General features: G+C 54.1%; 1 long non-coding RNA gene across 1 annotated transcript; it reads left to right on the forward strand.

Moving 5' to 3' along the window:
* The first annotated feature begins 1,679 nt into the window (after positions 1-1,679).
* Positions 1,680-3,017, forward strand: LOC116886867. The gene is made up of 3 exons (XR_004386191.1): positions 1,680-1,794; positions 2,039-2,136; positions 2,914-3,017. It is a non-coding gene; the product is annotated as an uncharacterized LOC116886867 (long non-coding RNA).
* Positions 3,018-7,146: the final 4,129 nt, after the last annotated feature.

Genomic DNA, 7,146 nt, shown 5'->3' on the forward strand with positions numbered 1-7,146 from the left:
GAGCAGGTGCGCCAGGTAATGAGGTTGTCAGGGGAACAGAGGCAGCTGGCATTGATGCCTCTCAGGCAGGAAGAGGCATGGCCTCAGGCTGTGGCCAATAAGGTGGAGCCTGGGGTGTTCCAGGGCTGAGAGTTCTCAGTTTGAGGGGAAGGAAGGGGACTAAGCTTTGTCCCCTTGGTGGGTGATACACAGGGCAGTACCAGCTTCAGCCTGTAGGTGGCGCTGCAGGCTCTTGCAAATGCAGTTGTGCCTGTAGGCAGGGCATGGAGCTGGGAGGTGGAAGGAGGGAGAAGGGAGAAACTGGGGAAGGGGGTGCGGTATGGAGAAGTAGTAGAAGGAGATGGAGGAGCTGCCACTGAACAGTCAGGCTCCTCGAGCCTTCAGAGTAAGACGAGTTGCATGGCCCACCTTATCCTACCCTCTCCATAAGCTTACCGGCTGAGACCCCTTTCCTGTCTTTTACAGCCTCTCCTTTTCTCCCACCCCCAAACCCTCCTTTAAAGAACCGCTGCCACCGTCCAGGGTCCAGACCCCTTCCTGCCCAAGGGTGCTGCTGTGTAATAATCTCCCCAGCGCCTCCCAGGTGGTCACCTTGTATCTTCAAGTCTCAGCAGAGACCAACTTCCTCTCAGCATGTTCTTCTATTGCCTCCTCCGAGACCCAAAGTCCAGGCTCGGGCCACCTGGCTCCCGTATCTTAGCTCTGGTCACTGGCCAGACTAGGTGCTTCTGGGGACAAGGACTTAGTCCTCTGGGGTCTTGGTGTAGCTGGCCGGGCAGGCATGCTAGCAACAGAGAGTAGCAGGCAGAGCCTGAGGGATGGGTGGTATCGGTGATGAAGGGGTTAGGAGGAAGACAAAGGAGAGAACATGGACCAGGAGCGGACCACAAATGAGAAGTGATGAGTTAAGGCGAGTGGGAGGAAGCAAGGAGTCCTGGGCATGGAGGGGGTTGGGGGAATGAAGGATGAAGGGGGCTGGGCTTCCACGGGTTCTTCCTTCAGTGCTGCCAGGGTGTTCGCTGGTCCGAGGCCCACTGACTGTGTCACTACCATGAAGCTCCTGCTTGAAGGCAGATGAGGGTTTCCTGTGTCAGTTGCTCTCCTCAAGAGGACGCATTTGGTGCGGGGGCTCTGGTCTCGGGGGGAGGGATGTGCGCTGGAGAGAGCATGGGGCTGGGGGGGCCAAGAACCGGGGTTTTGTTTGCCCTTTATGTCCCTCTATGCAACTTTGATGTCTTTACTCCTCCAGCCTCCCACAGGGCTGGAAACCTCGTCCCACCTTGGTTAAGCTGCCTACAGTCACCTGTTAGCCCCTAAAGCAGATGTATGCACAAAGAGAGGCCACCATCACATTAAAGCAACATAGTTGCCCAGCTCGGGGAAGAGGTTGTCAGGCTGTGCTGTGTTGAAACTGGCACCAATTCCAGCCCCATCTCTGCTTCCCAGAGCAAGCATAGTGACCAGAAGTTCTTCTTCCCAGAGGCAAAGTGCCACAGCCATAGTCTTCCCAGATCAGATGCCCCCTCCTCCAGGAAGCCTTCCTGACACTTGTCCCCAGGTTAAGAATCCCTTTAATGAGCCTGAGAAATTTTAACTCCATTGCTTGTCCCAGTACACAACTGGAGTCTGCTTGTCTATGTGTCACCTCCCTCTTGTCCTGGACTTCATGCGGACCAAGTCTGGTAGTCTCAGCTGAGCCTCCAGAGCCTCCTTGGCTGCTGTCATTATTCCGTGGAGTGGCCGCACTGTCCTCACCTGCCTCGAGGCTCTGGCGCCAGCCAGACTACATCCCTGGTACCCTCCGCCTGCAGCCCTCCATCTCAGTGCCCTGTCCCCTCCACCCCTCTGGCTTGGAGTCCACAGAAGGGACAGGAAGAGCAAGAGTCACCCACAAGGCCCCCGTCCATCATTTGTGGGCTGCATGGCACGCAGGCTTTACCTCGGCTGTTTGGGTCTCAGTAGTTTTCATCACTGAGAGAGACAGTTTGCAGGCCAGGGCAGAGCAATTTAATAAAGTCTTTAATAAACTCTCTGGCAGAGGCAGCCGGGAATCTGCGGAGACCAGGACATAAAGAGGAGCCAGGGATCTGCAGCGACTGCGTGGAGCAACGGCAGCTGTCAGCACGCGGCCACCAGGTAGGAAAGGCCATCTGGACTTCATTGCTCCTGGCAGCCACATGCAGAGAGCTACAGATGGGGGGTAGGGGTTGCTGAGCCTAGGAGGCGATCTGGGGTTGGGGCTTCTGAGGGGAAACAGGGCGGGTGATGCCTGGCTCTAGAAAGCCAATTGACAAAGGGATGGAAAAAAGACCTTTCCCTGTGCCAAAGTAACGGATCCCTTCCAGGCCTGGTTTTCATTAGCCTAGGTTTCCTGCTTTTTAATGTAAGGGGCCCTGGAGCCCTGGCCGCAAAGCACACTGGGCCGCAAAGCACACTGGGAAATGAGGCCGGGCAGGGCAAGGCACAAAGAGCCACCCCCGGCCCCCGTACTCCCACGGGTTGCTGATGTTTCTATGGGGTCTGCTCCTGGCACAAAGCTAGGGGCAGGCCTAGTGAATCTTCCCCAAACCTGCCAGGGCTAGTATTAGTTCCTCATTTGCAGACAGAGGCCCTGAGGCCCCGCCCTTGTCTATTTTTCGCCCTTGTCTATTTTTCCATCTTGTCTATTTTTCCACTTTCCAGTTCCACTTTCTCTCCTGCCACGACCTCGCCCGGGGCACAGTGGGTGAATCCTCTGTTTGCTTTTGGGCTGGGCCAGGTGGGACGCTCTCGGGTTCCTGTGCCCACATGCAGGCAGGTGGCAGACCCGATGACCGCTTGCTCTCCCTTTTCTTCGCTATCTGTTATCTGCTTGTAGTCCTTGGAGAAGCCCTGAGTAAATATTAATAATGTGCCTCTGTGTACATTGGCTAGGAGAGAGAATGAATCACTTCCCGCTCCACTCCTGGACTCAGAAGGAATTGTAACCACGAAAACGAGGGGTCTCCTGGGCAGTGGTAAAGGGCCTGGCAGCTGGAGCTGAGGCAGGTCCAGCGACCTCCTAGTCCCAGGCTGCCTGAAAGCTGGCACACCTCCTCATCTCCCCTCTCCCTCACCCGTCTCCTCCAACCTCACCCCCACCTCCCACCCCTGCCCTGAGCTGGGTCTAGACTTCACAGCACAGAGAGGGGTGAGTGAGTGTGTGTGGGAGGGGCAGGTTCAAGTTCCTCCTCTACAGGGTCCCACTGTGAGGCTACAGCTGTGACTTCCTTTCCTGCTGATCCCAGGTTCTGAGCTAGAAGCCTCATGCAGCAGGCAGGCTGGGCACTTCAGCAAGCTGATTACTTCAGACCTCCTTCTGATGGAGGGAGGGTATTGAAACAGGGTCTTACTGGGTATTGGCCTCCAACCCCTGCTCCTTCTAACTTGGCTTCCTAAATGCTGAATAGCTTGTATGTGCAGAGACAGGGGAGGGAACACAGTTTTCCTCCAAGGTGCTGGGACCAAAGAGCAAAAGCAGGCCGGCTGGAACAGAGCCTGTGCAGGGTGGCACAGGCTCCCTTGTCAAGGTTCTGGCACCATGCTGGTTCACAGCCTGTTAACATGCGCTGTTTAGCACCGCCCCTTCCTGCGGATGTGGAAGCTGAGACAAGCTGAGGGGACTTACCAGACGACCCTCAACACAAGAGATCTGAGCCTGGTGGAGGCGCCAGCGTCCTGCCCCCTCCCCTCACCTGCTGCCAGGGGATCAAAGTGACAGGAAGAGGGAGAGAGCAGTGTATTTGAAGAGGGCCTTAGGCTGGGAGGGAGAGAAGGAAAGATGGGGGCAGGGGAGGGAGAAGCAGCTGAGCATGGCCTGGCAAGGCAGAGCCAGCATGGGCAGCACATAGGTGAGCACTTTGTATGTGTCCACCCTTGCCAGAGCATGAAGAGCATCATCTCATTTGCCCATCAGATGACCTATGACCTATGACCTATGACCTATGACCTAGTGCTGTCCCAGCTGGTCAAGGGATCCAGGATGAAACCAGGATGAAACTCAGACCCCAAAGGTGTCTCCTGTTTGCAGAGCACAACGGCTCAACCTCTCTACCCCGATGGAGCTTCTGCTTGCATCTGCCCCCTTCACCTCGCTGTGTGGCCTATAGCCAAGTCACTTCACCTCTCTGAGGCACCTTTCCTTCCCTTATAATACAGTGATGTAATATGCTTAGAACCAGAGAGGGGGGGAAGACTTTATCAGACATTAGAATTCTTTAGGGGAGAGCAAGGTTTGCCCAGGCAGGTAGAGAGTAGATGTACTGGAGCCCGTTGGTTGGGAGCTCTGCAGAATCAAGGCCCACATTCTTCGAGACACTGGCGAACAAAGGCAGGGTGGAGAAGAGCTGGAGACCTTCCCTGTAGCCTCATGGATCTCCTTGGGTGAATTCAAGATGCCTGGGGTGTGTGTGTGTGTGTGTGTGTGTGTGTGTGTGTGTGTGTGTGTGTGTGTGTGTGAGATGAGGGGTTACCTGGAAGAGGGACAGCTGATCCTTGCACTTGGCATGACCTAAGAGAACATCATCACAGAGGATCTGTGCCTCAGAGCATCCAATGATTACCAACATGGTTAAACCCATTCTGGTACCCATGGACCTTCTAGATGGCTTCTGAGATGTACCACCTGGATCCCCACACCCACCAACCTGCCCCAGATGGTCTCTTCTTGCTGCCATACTCTGGTCTCTGTTGGGACAAGGTTACAAAGAACCTCTGTTCCTGTGGCATCAGACTTCTTTATACATCTGACTCTTAGATCATGCCCTCCTTCTGGAAATTTCCTCACCTAGGTTTGTGACTTGGTTTCTTTCCTTTGGTACAAGCCAGGGAGGAGAAATCCTAGAACTTCATACAAATGTATTTGGGGAATACTTAGCCGCCTCAGGAGGAGGAAGGGAGGAAGAAGGAAGGGTGACTGTGTCTGGCTTGCATATTGGCTTAGTTTCATTCCTGTTGCCATGGTAAAATACCCTGGCAAAAGCAACTTAGGAGAGAGAGGGTTTATTTGGCTCTCAGTTCCAGGTTCACCATTGCAGGGAAGTCCCAATGCAGCTGGTCACAGTGCACACACAGCTGAGAGTAGAGAGATAATTTCATGCCTGCTGGCTAGTGTTCAGCTGACTCTGCTCACTCTTATGCAATTCAGGGTTCCCTGCTTAGGGAATGGTGCCACCCATAGTGGACTGAGTCTTTCTATCTGAATTAATACAATAAAGGCAACCCCAACTCAGCCTCAGACCAATCTGGTCTAGACAATCCTTCACTAAGACTCTTCCCAGGGGATTCCTTACAGTGTCAGGTTGATAATTAAAACATCATTCCAGGAGGGACACAGGGTATGAAGGACAATCCCAGTAGTCACTGGTCTTAGTTATCAGCACCCACAGGGCAAGCCCTGGGAGTGCCAGAGACATCAATTCTCACCACTTGGGGAGGGGGCTACCATTGGTTTTCCTATTGAAAGGATGAGGACAAGATCTGCACCAGAAAGGGGAAGGGGTTTGTCCAAGGGTGTCCAGAAAGCTGGAAACCAGACTGTTCTGTCTCCTTTAGAAATGTGTTTCCTGAAGATTTCCCTTTTGCAACACCTGAAATCCTTTGTTGTTGTTTTTACATTCTAAGGGGTCATTACCTGTTGTGGAAATTAATCCACATCAGACACAACTTGAGAATATTTCCCCCAGTCCCTGCATTGCTCTCACACTCTGTTGGTCCTGCTCTCTGGTGTGTAGATGTTTTATATTTTGATTTATGTCGTCATGGCTTAAGGTCACTCAGAAGAGCAAATTGGCAATGATCAAGCTCTAGCTAATTTTCCCCCAAACCCAAGCCACACCCACTTTCCACGGGCTTTCACTAATGCCTTCGCAGAGGAGGGAGCAGGTGGCACCCTGTAGAAAAGCCCAGCCTTTCCCCAACGCACGGTCCTAGTGCTTCAGAGACCCACGGCGGCTCAGACTTCACACAGATGTGGATCTGCCCCCACTGTGTCCCACACCCGTATCCACCTTCCATCTGGGGTGCGGCAGCAGCTTACCCTTTGTGTGGAAGCTCAGGACCTGGCCTGCAAGGGTCCCACACAGTGTACTGCTGGCTTCTTCATGGGGGTGCTTCTCCACAGCGGGAAGATGCTGCTTCCAGGATCGGTTTTAACCTTGGGCTGAGGCTTCTTCTCCTCTCTGTTGCCACCATTGTTGACCTGGATCGGTTCACAGTCTTCCAGAGCACCCAAAGACACCTCCTGTGTGGGCTGGGAGACTGACATTTCTTTCTCCCCAATCTCCCTTCGGCTCCAACTCTTTCCGTTCACAAAATGTTGGTCTTCTGCATGTGAAGACGGCAGATTGTTGTTCTGTACCCACCCCACCCCCCACAGGGCAGCGTGGTCAGTACAGGGCATCCCAGCCTCCTATGAGGATTAGCCTCTGATGTTCTCCTTGTCTCGTAGACCATCATCTTTGCCGTGTGACCACTGCCAAGACCTCCCTACCTTCTATCTCCTCACCTAAGACCTGACTCAGCGTCCCCACCCCACCCCACCCCACCCCACCCCACCCCAGGATGCTGCCTACCCTGTTCTTGCTCCAGACCCAGGGTCCTCACCAAGCATCTTGCAGAGGCCGAGCTCACTGCTGGTACCTTCTATGGGAGCAGATGCGAGCCCCACCCCTTGGGCTTCCATACCTCAGCACGGAGTTAGAGTGATGGGTGACTTCCCCCCCCACACAAGGCTCTGGTCCCCATTAGTATGGGTGCCCATCCACAGTCACAGAATACCACAGTCTACCTCTCCCATTGAGTGCCTTCCACTAAGCTAAGCAGATAAACATGGAGATAGCCAAGGGAGGCCGGAGGAAAATCAATAAGTAATAAAAGTTAACATGGGAGCAAATGAATTAGCAGAGGGAGCCAGGAGAGCATCTGCCACACGACGCGTGCTGTGGGGCCCCAGAGCCTGGTGGAGATTCTGTGCTGAGGAGTGTGAGGGGTTGCTGGGAGTTAGACACAGGAACCCACTGCTGCCCGTCTCCCGGGCTTCCTCACCGGGTGACGGTGGGAGAAGGTAAGTGCTTACACTCCTTACCTGTGGACTCATCCATCCATCCAGAGGCTACAGCCTAAGCATTC

Source organism: Rattus rattus, chromosome 1 (assembly GCF_011064425.1).
Source record: "Rattus rattus isolate New Zealand chromosome 1, Rrattus_CSIRO_v1, whole genome shotgun sequence".
Lineage (NCBI taxonomy): Eukaryota > Metazoa > Chordata > Mammalia > Rodentia > Muridae > Rattus > Rattus rattus.